General features: G+C 38.9%; 1 protein-coding gene across 1 annotated transcript in view; it reads left to right on the top strand.

Moving 5' to 3' along the window:
• The first annotated feature begins 929 nt into the window (after nt 1–929).
• The window catches only part of PRRG1 (proline rich and Gla domain 1), a 63,847-nt gene continuing 51,099 nt past the window's right edge, over nt 930–13,677 (top strand). Inside the window, exon 1 of the transcript XR_001917575.1 lies at nt 930–1,093. The gene's annotated coding sequence lies outside the window, so the exon portion shown is untranslated. The remainder of the gene's footprint in view (nt 1,094–13,677) is intronic.

Here is a 13,677-nt window from a genome sequence, read left to right as displayed (position 1 = left end):
TTAATGTTCTGAAGGATCTATTATGTACCTTGCACATGTCAGAGTCTTTTAAGATTAGTGTTTTTCTAATTTATTTGCACTAGCAGAAGATTAAATTCTGGTAGCATTCTATTTATCTCTTCAAACAAGCATGACCGTTTTGGACAAATGTAAATGAAGTATAGTTTAAAATGAATCTGTACATAAAATATTTCCCACAAGTGTGATTATAACCATTGCCTATTTTTACTGGGTATTATGAATGTGCATTTTGAATGTTTATATTGAAATGCCTCTACAGGTCAGACAGAACAATTTTCTATTTCTGAAGGACATCAAAATGGGTTAAATATATAACGTGTCAAAAACATATCAAGCTAAGTGCATTAGAACAAAATGACTATTATAATCCTTTGGAATGAATTATGGCCAAATTTATCTTAATTTCTTGATAGTATTTTGTTCACTCTCTTCACAATGAAGTAAAGGGGCTTTGGTTTACATTAATTAGGTCAGTTGGTTATTTATTTTTAGTTAGGTAACGAAGACTGAGTAGTCCACAGACTGGATTTTTATTTCATTGCTGCTATCCACCAAGCAGAATGCCTGGGGCATCCTCTTACAGTAATGATGCATGCGTGTACTGGTTTCATTATGCTATGTTTAAACACCCATGGTTGGCAGGAATGTGCTAAAGTCTGGATATAGGATAGTTCATCATGTCCTTTGTCCCTGCCCAGGGCAACTGCCACTGAAAGGCACAACATGATGGAAAGACAGCAGATGGGTGGTTGAGAGCTGAACGGTACTTCCTTGCTGACCTAAGAGAAGAAGTTTGAGGGTTTGGCTATTTGTCTTAAAAGAAGGTCTAGCAGACTTTCATCTTGTACATAACTTCCACATATATTTTTAATTACAATGTTATGCTTATTATATATATCTCTTTGTAGTTTTCCTCACCGAGAAAAAGCCAATTCAGTATTAAAACGCTACCCAAAGGAGGATGACTCTTTGAAGAAATAAGACAGAGTGCAACAATTGAGCGTGAAATGCAAAGAAAAGAAGTCTGTACATTTGAAGAGGCAAGAGAAGCTTTGAAAATAATGAAAAAACTGTGAGTATATTGGCAGTCTTTTAAAATATTCATAAAATTTGCGCTAACTTTTGTGATGTATATTTAAAACCTTGCATTCCCAAATGTGTGTTGCTATCAGTTAAAAAAAACCTCTTGAAGAAAAGCTAACTCTAAATGTGGCCTCTAAGAACATGGTGTGGGTCAGAGGCCTCGCGTCCACTCTTCCTGTGTGCTGATCTGTGTTTGAAGGCTCCATTTCCATAGGAACCCTGCTTGAGCTGAGTTGATCATCCGTGCCACAGGTAAGTAAGCTTGTTTTACTCAAGGCTCTTGTTCCAAGAAAAGATGCAAGATACCATCATGACCCTACCATGCTTGATCACAAAGTACAGAGAAAGCTGATAGATAGTGACGCTGTTTTAAAACATTTACTTTCTACCAGAGAAAAGACATATCAGAACTCCCCTCCCACTCTGACAATGGTGTACATTCTTTGGAACTGCTTTACAGAAGGAAATGATGTTTCAGAAGAGGTAGGTATTGTATAAAGATCCACTCCTGTACGCTGCTGTGAAAATAACACTACTTGAGAAACAAGTGATGTTGGATGTGCTCAGGACATCAGATAATTCTCAGAGCAGTGGATGCAGAAGTTTTAAAGAAAGATGATGTGGTTCCAGGGGGTGAGAGGAAGGAGTTCAAGGGAGATGATCAGAGAGCAGTGTTGCTAGATTTTTGTGTGCACAGCAAAGGCAAAATCAGTGGTTAAAGTGATCAGTTTGTGAGCGTCAGGGTTTTTAACTCTGAAGTCCCACAGTTGAAAACAGGGAAGAATACATCATCTATCATCCATCAGCAATCACAAAACACTCTTGTCTTTTAAATTTCTTTCAGCTTTTTTCTGTTGTATCTGCTTACATCCTTGTGGGTTTTTTCTTTTCCCATACTTCTTTTTCTTATAAAAGTAATACATTATATGTAGAGACATTGAAAATATGGTAAAACAAAAATGAATAAAATCACTTGAATTTTTAGTACTATCAGTTTTATAATTTTGGTATTTATCATTCTAGCCTATTCATAGTACATAGATAATTTTAATGACAATAGGATTATAGTATAAATAGTATTTTGTAGCATGGAGTTTCTGATAAAACCTGGCTCATGTACTTAAAAATTAGGTTTTGATATTGTGTTTTTCCAAAAAAGTACAAATTGTAGATACTCTACTGTGGTTTTTATAAAGCTAGTACCTTTTCATCCTGCTTTATCATGTTCCTTTAAAGGAAAGGTAAGAACTTTGGTGGGAAGATACTTTGACACTATGTAAAAATATTCTGTTCTCCACCAAACTTCTACCTACTAGTTTTAACAACTAGTTTTAACATCTGCTATTGATAGTTCTTGACTGAATCAATTAAATTCTAGTTTAACATAATGCTAAATGATGAGTTTCTGACTCCATCGTTCTGTGTACATTTGTTAGCTGGCGGTCCACTATGGGCAAAAATTTTTCCCTTGATCTATCTCTCTTTCATAAATCATTTTATTCTGTGAGTTATAATCCATTACTGTCAGTGTTTTGATCAAAATATCTTAAAATTTGGCTAATGGAAATTTCTTCAAACCAGGTTCTCTGTCTCTTTGACATGTTCTTATCATTTTTGATTTTTTCTTTAAACTTTTTGGCCCAGCAAGGTGCTCCAGGATACTGTTGTACTTTCCCTGCCCCAGTCTTGGCATTGGTTGTTTCTCTGAGGAGCCTTGCTTACTTTTTAGTTAGGAATAATATTTAGAAACCAAGCTAGAGTGTTTTCATTGCCATCAGAGTATCATTGTTTCTGGAGGTTCCAACAGCAGAGCGACGGGAAAAAATGATACATGTATATGCATATAAATATGTGTGTGTGTGCACGCACATGTGTCTGTGTGTGTTAGGGGACCTGCATATTCATCCTGCTAATCTTCAGTTCCAACACCCTCAGGGTTTTTGTTTTCCCCATTCTATATTTGTATGTGAAATGTAAATATTCTCCATAGATGTTCTTCCACAGTGAGAAGAAGCCTGGCTGTCAATTACACCAGTATATTAACTCATTTGCCCAATTCTATAGCACACATACGGTTGGTTTCATTATTTTAATGCCCATATCACAATAGGGAGGGAAAAAACATTTATGTTCATCCATCTGTCCCTTCTGAAAGTCATTCTGTATGTATTCACAGAATTTACCCTGTTTAAAAAAAAATCTGGATGGGACTTGCTTGTAAGGGATGTGTTACCATTTTTTCAGCCGGTCTGTTGTATTTTGGCATTAAGTAGTTTCCACTGTTTTTACAATTACAGATAATGCCATCGTAAATAATTTTGCATGATAGGAAGTACATCTTCAGTATAAATTCTTGGAATTGGATTGCTTATCAAGGGTTGATGTGTGTGTAGGTTTGTTAGAATTTGCCAGAAAGCTCATACTGTTTTACATCCCCTCCAAGATATCTGAGAGAGTGCCTATCCCTCACAGTCTGACTAGCAGGGTGTGACATGGTATCTTGGTTGTGTTTCAACTTACATTTCTTTTATGAGTGAAGTTGTGTATTTTGCCATGTATTTATGGGCCATTATTATATCTATTTTGTGCGTTGTCTTGGCCTTTTGTTCATTTTTTTCCTATCAGATTTATGGTCCTTCCCATGCCCCCCCCACCCCGAATTTTTAGAAAATATATTAGAGATACTAGCCTTTATTGGTGATACATTTCAAATATGTGCTTGCAATTGTCATTTATATTTTGACTTTGCTTATGGGTTTTACTTATGCAGTTTTTTTCATTTTCATTGTAGCTAAACATTAAACAAGTAGTTTATTGAATCTAGATTTTAAATCATACTAGAAAACCTTCCTCTTAGTCCCTGGTTATAGAGGAATTCACACAATTTCTTTTAATATATTTGAATTTTTACATTTGGTCCTCTGATTCACTTAGTTTATTCTTGGGTGTGGTGTGAGTTATGGATCTGATTGTTTTTCATGTAGCTATCCAGTTGTCCATGCACAATTTGTTACGAAGTCCTTCTTTGCCCCAGTGATTTTAGTTACCTTTTACCAGAACCCAATTTCCATGTGTACTTAGTGAATTTCAGGACTGTTCATATTCTAGTCCATTGGTCCATCATTCTACTTAAATGCTAGTCCCACACTGCTTTAATTATAGAAGATTGATAGCATATTTAATATAAATTACAGCTAGTTTCCTTTATAAGCTTTTTCAGTGTTTTGTTCTCATATGCCTATTTTTCCATATAAATTTTAGTATTAATGTGTCTAGCACAGAAAAAACTCATTTGTCAGTGTTTTTATTTGGATTTCTTTCGGTTTATAAATTAACTTAGGGAGAACTAACATCTTTAAGGTATTAAATCACCCTCTCAAGAAGAGATTTCTTTCTGTTTATTGAAGTAAGGAAAGTTTTACTGTTTTCAGAAATGTTTATTGTTTTCATCATATAAGTTTTGCACATTCCTTAGGTTGGTTCCTGTTTCTTTGTTGCTATTGTAAATGGGTTGTTCTTTTCCATGAAAAATTCTAACTGGTTATTATTTGTGAATGTGTGAGCTATTGATGTTTTTTAAACCTTACTGAGTTACATACAATTAACCGCATGTATATAAACTGTACAACTTGGTAAGTTTTAACATATGCATACACCTATGAAACCACAGTGAAGATAGTAAATAGATTCATCACTCCCAAAAGCCCCGTTGTAATTCCTCCTTCCCACCTCTCCCAATGATCAAGACCACCCCCAGGCAATGATTCATCTGATTTTTGTTGCTACTGCTGCTGCTGCTGCTAAGTCACTTCAGTCGTGTCCGACTCTGTGCAACCCCAGAGACGGCAACCCACCAGGCTCCCCCGTCCCTGGGCTTCTCCAAGCCATTTCCTTCTCCAATGCATGAAAGTGAAAAGTCAAAATGAAGTCGGTCAGTCATGTCTGACTCCTAGCGACCCCATGGACTGCAGCCTACCAGGCTCCTCCATCCATGGGATTTGTCAGGCAAGAGTACTGGAGTGGGGTGCCATCGCCTTCTCCATTTGTTGCTACAGATTAGTATATATTTTCTAGAATTTTCTATAAGTGAAATCATACATTATGTACTCTTTTGTCTGACTCAGCATAATTATGACTTTTTTGTTACTCAGCATAATTATGTTCAGATGTATCCATAGTTCACATAACAATAGTTATTTTTATTGCTGAATAGTATATCATTGTATGTATATGGACGTTTGAGTTGTTTCCAGTGTGAGGTTATTATAGATGAAGCTGCTATGAATATTCATGTACTGGGCTATTGACTTTTTAAAATTAATACCATATATATTTATTTTGACTTGAATTCTAAGAAATCCTATGGTCCAAGTTAAACTTTCAAGGATACATTAGATTTTAAAAAATTTTTTATTTTGAGATAATTATAGATTCTTAGAGAATTGCAAAGATAACACAGAGAGGTCCCACCAGAGCCTTTATCTACTTTACCCTAGTGGTTACATCTTACATAATAGTAGTACTGTATCAAAACCAGGAAAGTGACATTGGTACAACCTGTCTGTATAGTTCTATGCCATTTTATCACTTGTGTAGACTCCTGTAACCACCACTACAGTTAAGATGCAAAATTCTTTCATTATTACAAAATCTTCCTTAATAGTCACATCCTTTCTACCACCACTAACATCCCTAACCTCTGGTAATCACTCTTCTGTTCCCTACCTGTGTCATTATAAGAATGTTATACAATTGGAATCATATAATATGCAACCTGTTTATATTGTCTGTTTACACTCAACATAATGTTCTTGACTTCATCCAAGTTCGGTGTGTATCACTAGGTCATTCTTTTTTATTGCTGAGTAGTATTCCATGGTAATGGGCTTCCCTGGTGGCTAAGATGGTAAAGAATCTGCCTGCAATGTAGGAGACCTAGGTTCAATCCCTATGATGTATCACAGTTTTTTAAACCATTCTCTCATTGAGGGTCACCTGAGTTGCTTCCTGTTTGAGGCTATTTCAAATAAGGCTGCTATGAATATTTGTGTACAGGTTTTTATGTGAACATCAGTTTTCATTTCTCTGGGGTAAATCCCCAGGAATATATTTGTTGTAAGTATATGTATAGTTCTGTAGGCTACTGACAGAGTAATTTACTCTCCAGCACTTGGTGTCATCACTGTTTTTTTGTTTTTAGTCATTGTGATAGGTGTGTAGTGATACATTGTGATTTTAATTTCCGTTTCCTTAGTGGCCATAGAAACATCTTTTCATATGCTTATTTTCCATTTATATATATTTTCTTCTGTGAAATCTTTCTTCCTATCTTTTGGTTACCTTCTGATCAGATTTTCTTGTATTTTTGAGTTTTCTGTATATTCTGGACACAGATCTGTGGTTAGATATGTGTTTTGTAGGCTATTGATTTTTATGTGTTAATTATAGATCATACTACCTTACCGATGGCCTCTTTTGTTTCCTTCAAGGTGAGTGATGAGGTCTTGATGGCTTCCCTCTCTGGCCCTTAATGCATGTCAGTGCTTCTCTATATCCTTTCCTGCCCTCAGAGACAGGATGCTGCATTTCAGCAATATTCAAAGCAAATCGAAGAAACTCTTTCAGCAATTGCTTTGTGCTCTCCAGCATCACCTTTTCCCTCTCTATAGAATCATTCTCATTAGCCTACCCACCTTTTAGGGAAAAAAAAAACAACTTTCTCTCACCCTCTTATCTCCCTCCAGCAATAACCTCATTTTTGCCTTGTCTGTACTCACACCCCTGGTGAGCTTTTCCTAGTTTGTGGCTTGAAATATTAATGACTCCCAAATTTATATCCTCGAGTCCTGGAGAGTTACCTTGAAATGCAGACCCAGGTGACTGACTGCCTACTCAGCATCTCTTGGAATTGCCACAGCCTTTCTGATCTCAGTGGTTTGTTGTTTAGTTGCTCAGTTGTGTCTGACTCTTTGTGACCATGGACTGTAGCCCACTAGGCTCCTCTGTCCACGAGATTTTCTAGGCAAGCATACTGGAATAGGTTGCCATTCCTTCTCCAGGGGCTCTTCCCCACACTGCGATCGAACCCACGTCTCTTATGTCTCCTGCATCGACAGGCAGATTCTTTACCGCTGAGCCACCAAGGATAGATCCCACTCTAATCTCGGTATGTGGTAGCCATACATCTGTCCATCTCTTTGCTAAGCCCCAAACCTTGTTGCCACCCCTGGCTCTTCTTTTTCATATCCACACTCCATCTGCCAAGAGTGCTGATATATTCATATTCAGAATAGAACCACCTCTCAGCCTGTCTTCTTGGTACCACTTTACGTCCAAGCCACCATCACTCTCTCATTCGTATGATTTCTTGGCCACCTCGTCATTGGTCATTCTCAAAATAGCAGGCTAGAGTGATCCTTCCAAGTGTCTCCTCTGTAACAGCTTCCTGTCTTCCTCGATAAACGTGCAGGGGGTCAGAATCACCCACGGGGCACTGCACCATAAGTCCTCGTCTCTGTCCACTCCATACCTCCACCACAGCTGCAGGCACTTCTGTATTGCATCTCCTGTGACACATCACTCCTTGGTCACTTTCCTGTGGCTTCCTTGTGGCTCCATACACACATGTAGCACGTGTCCTGCCTCAGGGCTTTGGCACTTGCTCTTTCCTCTTCCAGGTGGATGTTTCTGAGCTCTGGCACCACTCACTTATCAGCATCTGATGTGTATTCATGGTATTTGTTAACTGTTAGCTCTGACAGCAGCGTTTCTCTTCTGTTTTGTTCATAGCTATAGTCTTTAGCATATGAAACAGTGCCTGTGCATCTAGGCATTAAAGAAATATTTGATGAAGTAATGAACAAATGTATTGGTGTATTATGAAGTCCATTTAATTTATAGGAAGTAGTGATCTGATGACTTTGGCATTTGCTTTCTAGTCTTGGACTACATGTGTGTAAGCAGTTGTGTCTGACTCTTTGTGACCCCATGGACTGTAGCCCACCAGGCTCCTCTGTCAATGGAATGTACCAGGTAGGAATACTGGAATAGGTTCCCATTTCCTCCTCCAGGAGACCTTCCCAACCCAGAGATCAAACCTGCATCTCCTGCGTCTCCTGCATTGACAAGCAGATTCTTTACCACTGAGCCACCTGAGAAACCACCTGCAAGTTAATTGACTACCTTTTTGTTTACTAAAACCTTGCACTCAGACCAGTTTACACATAATTATTTTCCTTATCCCCAAATCTGAACTTCATGAAGTTTAAAGTATGATTTAGGTAGATTTTTTTGTTGTTTTCATTGATTTTTTTACCTAATTGGGAATATAAGTCTAGTTGTGAGATACAGTAGAAGTAAATGTGTTATGCTTCATGGTCCTCATTTTTGCCAGTGTAGGAATTTGTGCAGATTTACTCAGATGTCATCTGCTGGGTGCCTGCTACATAACAGACACAGGACATTCAGCAGTGAATGTGCTGACCCTCCCTCCTGGCTTTGAGATCTGGGAAAGGCAGGCATGCAAAAAAGCTCAGTTCAGTTCAGTCACTCAGTCGTGTCACTCTTTGTGACCCCATGGACTGCAGCACACCAGGCTTCCCTTTCCTTCACCATCTCCTGGAGGTTGCTCAAACTCATGTCCATCGAGTTGGTGATGTCATCCAACCATCTCATCCTCTGTCATCTCCTTCTCCTCTGCCTTCAATCTTTCCCAGCATCAGGGTCTTTTCCAATGAGTTATTTCTTCACATCAGCTGGCCAAAATATTTCAGCTTCAGCATCAGTCCTTCCAAAGAATATTCAGGACTGATTTCCTTTAGGATGGAGTGGTTTGATCTCCTTGCAGTCCAAGGAACTCTCAACACCACACAGTTCAAAAGCATCAGTTCCTCAGTGCTCAGCTTTCTTGATAGTCCGACTTTCACATCCATACATGACTACTGGAAAAACCATAGCTTTGACTAGACGGACTTCTGTCGGCAAAGTAATGTCTCTGCTTTTTAATATGCTGTCTAGGTTTGTAATAGCTTTCCTTCCAAGGAGGAAGCATCTTTTAATTGCATGGCTGCAGGCACCATCTGCAGTGATTTTGGAGCCCAAGAAAATAAAGTCCATAACTGTCTCCATTGTTTACCCATCTGTTTGCCTTGAAGTGATGGGACCGGATGCCATGTTTCTTTTTTTTCAATGTTGAGTTTCAAGCCAGGCTTTTCAGTCTTTTCTTTCACTTTCATCAAGAGGCTCTTTAGTTCCTTTTTGCTTTCTGCCATAAGTGTGGTGCTGTCTGCATTTCTGAGGTTATTGATACTTCTGGCAATCTTGATTCCAGCTTGTGCCTCATCCAGCCCTGCATTATAAGCAAGGTGACAATATACAGCTTTGACGTACTCCTTTCCCAATTTTGAACCCATCTGTTGTTCCATGTATGGTTCTAACTGTTGCTTCTTGATCTATATACAGGTTTCTCAGGAGGCAGGTAAGGTGGTGTGGTAGTCCCATCGCTTTAAGAATTTTCCAGTTTGTTGGGATTCACACAGTCAAAAGCTTTAGCATAGTCAATGAAGCAAAATTACATGTTTTTCTGGAATTCTCTTGCTTTTTCTATGATCCAACGGATGTTGGCAATTTGATCTCTGATTCCCCTGCCTTTTCTAAATCCAGTTTGAACATCTGGAAGTTCTCAGTTCATGTACTGTTGAAGCCTAGCTTGGAGAATTTTGAGCATTGCTTTGCTAGCATGGGAGATGAGTGCAATTGTGTGGTAGTTTGAATATTCTTTGGAATTACCTTTCTTTGAAATTGGAATGAAAACTGACCTTTTCCAGTCCTGTGGGCACTGTTGAGTTTTCCAAATTTGGTGGCATACTGAGTGCAGCACTTTCACAGCATCCTTTTAGGATTTGAAATAGCTCAGCTGGAATTCTGTCACCTCCACTGGCTTTGTTCATAATGATGTTTCCCTCAGGCCCACTTGACTTTGCATTCTGGGATGTCTGGCTCTAGGTGAGTGATTGTTATCTGAGTCATGAAGATGTTTTTTGTATAGTTCTTCTGTGTATTCTTGCCACCTCTTCTTAATATCTTCAGCTTCTGTTAGGTCCTTTATTGTGCCCATCTATACATGAAATGTTCCATTGGTACCTTTAATTTTCTTAGAGAGATCTCTAGTCTTTCCCAGTCTATTGTTTTCCTCTATTTCTTTGCACTGATCACCGAGGAAGGCTTTCTTATCTCTCCTTTCTATTCTTTGGAACTCTGCATTCAGATGGATATATCTTTCTTTTTCTCCTTTGCCTTTAGCTTCTCTTCTTTTCTCAGCTATTTGTAAGGGCTCGTCAGACAACCATTTTGCCTTTTTGCATTTCTTTTTCTTGGGGTTGGTCCTGATCAGTGCCTCCTGAACAACGTCACAAACCTCCATCCATAGTTCTTCAGGCACTCTGTCTATCAGATCTAATCCCTTGAATCAATTTGTCACTTCTGCTGTATATTCATAAGGGATTTGATTTAGGTCATACCTGAATGGTCTAGTGTTTTTCCCTACTTTCTTCAATTTAAGTCTGAATTTTGCAGAAAATCTCACCTCTGCACTAGTTAACAGAATGCCAAGTGAAATCCTCTTCATGGGCAAGCACCTGGACCTGATTTGGTGTCTCAGCTCTGCCACCTACTGACAGTTTTGTTTCTGCAAACATTTCACCTTTCTAAGCCTCAGTTTCAGAACGTTTACAAAAGGAGAAATTACACCTTTAGCATTAGCATTAGGTTTGGGGCCGTGCACTTAGCTTGGCACAGTGCCTGGCACAGAGAAAGCCTTCCATAAATCTATTTTATTCTAGTTTTTAGGTGTTGAATTATAACCACTGTATTTCAGAATCAGTATTTGATCTGTACTATTGTCTTCTCTCTTTTCCTCTCTATAGGTCCCCCAGGGTGTTTGCAGTTTGGAACTTTTGATCTTGAACTAACATGAAGAAAATAGTAGTAATTCTTTAAATGAGCTACTTCAGAGCTTTTCTTGACAAATTATTTCTAGTTTATTTGTGCTTGACTTTCCAAAATGGCTGCCCTCAAACTTGAGTGTGCCTAAGAATTTGCTTGGTTGCTTCTCCAACCTGCACAGTCCCCCTCAGTGCCCAGATCTAGGTTGCTCATACAATTCTGCAGCAAGAGAAATCAGGATTCCCTGGGGGTATGGCAAATTATGGCAAATTCTCAGGCTGTAGCAAGAGAATGGAACATGAAGTGAAATCTGTTGTAGTGCTATGTCATTTGTGTGTCTGACTCTTTTTTGACCCCATGGGCTATAGCCTGCCAAGCTCCTCTGTCCATGGAATTCTCCAGACAAGAATACTAAAATGGTTGCCATTTCCTACTCCAAGGGATCTTCCCAACCAAGGAGTTGAACCTGTGTTTCTTGCATTTCCTGCATTGGCAGGCAGATTCTTTACCACTGAGCCACTTGGGAAGCCCAGCAGAAAGTAAGGAAGTACTCAAAGTAAAAAGAGAGCATGTCCAAGGGACATAGGAGCCAACCTGAAGGAGCTCTCAGTGGCCAAAGCCAGAACAATGTGAATAACATTATATGTGATATAGTTTTGGATTATAACATAAAGCATATAATAAACACACGAGTCCATAATGATACAAATAAATGAATAAATAAATAGGTAAGAAGGAACAAATCTTTTATTACACAAGAATTCTAATCTACTTATGTAAATACTCCCATCTCCAGGAGGTAGAGCCTAATTCTCTGCCTCTCTTGAGGGTTGCTTGGACTTAATGATCTGCTTCCAAAGACTAGAGTATGGAAAGTGGGGGAAAATACCTTACAGTGGAGAAACCTGGCAAACCACCACCTTGATTGGGTGATCAAGGTTAGCATCATCAATAACAGGTCATGTTATGAGAATGGACGTCACCTCTGTGGCATCTTCCTCCTCAAACCCCAGTGGAATCATGAGAAAACTGCCAAAGACATCCAAATTGAGATATATTGTACAAAACACCTGACCCCTCAACACTGTCAAGGTCGTGACAAAGAGGAAAAGACTGGAAAACTGTCACAAAACAGATGAGACTAAAGACATGTAATGATTAAGTGCAATGTGGACTGGATTCTGGAACCAAAAGGTCATTAGTAGGAAAACCAGTGAAGTCCAAATCCACTGTTAATAGTCATGGATCAATATTTGTTCATTGTAACAAATGTACCATCCTAATGTAAGAGGCTAATGTGACGGAATACTGGGTGAGGGACACCGAGAAATGCTCTGTACTATCTTTCCAAGTTTGCTGTAAATCTAAAATTACTCCAAAATTTAAAAAAAAAAATCATTTTACAAATGTACGGTCCAGGGTCCACAGGTCTCCATGTGGCCAGGGAACCTGCTTTAATGAGCAGGGGATTCTAATGCAGGTGATCAGCTGATAACATTTTGTTAGACTGTCAACCAGATGATTTAACTAAAAGTGCTTAGTTTAGAAACCAAATCCAAAGATTTTAGTCGGAAGTTGAGCTATTCCTTTTTGGATGATAGTTCTCATTCCAAAGTGTTGCCTTAAATTTGTCTTATGTGGAAATTATTAACAGAGAAATTGAAGAAAGTGCCACTTCATACTAGACTATGCCACAGTAGCTACACTGGGGATCTCTAAAGTCAGAGCCCACAGCAGGAAACAGCATGTGGATACTCGTGGGTGGAGATGGTGATTCATAAGAAGAGATCAGAGGTATTTAAGAGTTGGTCACTAGTTCCCTGGAAATGACTCATCACACTTGCAGGGAGAAACTGGGATTCTTTGACAGTTAGGGGACCTCTGATTTCATTTAGCCTCTCATGATCCACTGATGGCATTTGAACCACTGATTCAGAACTTTGCCCTTTGAAGGTTGAAAGAATTCAGAAAAAAAAGGGAGGGACAGAGTTGAGTCTGGGCATAAACATATGGGGGCATACAGGGAGCCTCTGTGCATATCCATCCAGAACTTTCCACACTTTCATAGACCCATCCTAGACCCTCTTGGAGGAGCAAAATGTGAAGTTCCCTCTCAGCTACAGGTGGTAGTTTCCTGTGGCTCCCATGGGCTTGATCACTACATCTTTTGGGATCTCTTGAGAATAAGTTACACAGGGCTAAAGTCTGTTATCATGTATCATTGGTATTCTGAGCTTCCAGAAAGATCAGGAAGGTCTGACAGCACTTTGTCCATGATCATATATGGTCATTTAGTTTTTATTGATTATACTGTCGATGTTTTTCAATTAGTGGTGAACTTTATTCTCTGGCAGTTGGGCCCTTTTGTAGATTGTAAATGCTATGTAGTCTCAGTTATTCTTTTCAAGTTATGGTAGTAACTTTATTTGGATGGTTTCAGCCTGCATGTTACTAAAGCAGTGGAGTTGTTCCAGTGTGGGTCTCTACTGCCATACCAGCAGTCTTTTAACCTTGGCAAGTTTCAATACCAGTTACCCTTTTTTTCAGGCCAGCCCTCAGAGAACTGGTGACTGGTGGGATTGATGGGTCCACTTTTTTTTTTTTTTTTTGGTCCTTTGTAGACTCTTCTGC

Source organism: Capra hircus (assembly GCF_001704415.2).
Source record: "Capra hircus breed San Clemente chromosome X unlocalized genomic scaffold, ASM170441v1, whole genome shotgun sequence".
NCBI classification, from domain to species: domain Eukaryota; kingdom Metazoa; phylum Chordata; class Mammalia; order Artiodactyla; family Bovidae; genus Capra; species Capra hircus.
The sequence above is the reverse complement of the archived record's forward strand: the minus strand, read 5'-3'. Positions and strand labels throughout refer to the sequence as shown.